This window comes from Camelina sativa, unplaced genomic scaffold (genome assembly GCF_000633955.1).
Source record: "Camelina sativa cultivar DH55 unplaced genomic scaffold, Cs unpScaffold06088, whole genome shotgun sequence".
In the NCBI taxonomy this organism is placed as follows: Eukaryota; Viridiplantae; Streptophyta; class Magnoliopsida; order Brassicales; family Brassicaceae; genus Camelina; species Camelina sativa.
In genome coordinates, this window is record NW_010927168.1 from 1 (window position 1) to 523 (window position 523).

General features: G+C 39.2%; 1 long non-coding RNA gene across 1 annotated transcript; it reads right to left on the reverse strand.

The window, feature by feature from the left end:
* Nucleotides 1-94: 94 nt before the first annotated feature.
* On the reverse strand, nt 95-520 carry LOC104774844. The gene is made up of 2 exons (XR_765540.2): nt 449-520; nt 95-146 (listed from the first exon to the last, which is right to left on the reverse strand). It is a non-coding gene; the product is annotated as an uncharacterized LOC104774844 (long non-coding RNA).
* Between the last annotated feature and the right edge of the window lie 3 nt (nt 521-523).

Consider the following 523-nt stretch of genomic DNA (forward strand, 5'->3'; position numbering starts at 1 on the left):
ATTTGTGTGTTATGTACCTGCAAGGCCTTCTTTCAACGATATGATACATGCGACCAGGAGCATAAAGCCGCCTAGGATCTTTGAGCATCTTTTGCTCTGGAACACATGTATCCTTCATGCACCTTATGCATAGCAAACATGGCAAACTGTCCACAGAAAAAAAAAAAAACAAAACCCAAAATACTAAGCACAAAGCCATTACAAGTAAGGAGAGTAATGAAAGGTGTTCTACAGGACAAAGTGAACTAACAAAAGCTCTTGGTTAGCAAAAGAGAACTCTCCATCATGAGAACACAAGACTACCAAAAAGCCTAAATTGTCCCAGACAAACATGCCAAATATAAAAGACATATTTTTGGGGGTTTTGCCGTACTTAGCGGACTAGAACATGAGCGAATGTTCCAAGAAAACACAGATGATTATCTGAAACATGATAAGATAGCCTTACCAGAAAAGAGACTTGAATATGTCTTCTAGAGGTGTAGCTGTCCTGGGCAAGAAGTCATCCTAAAGGAAACAGATT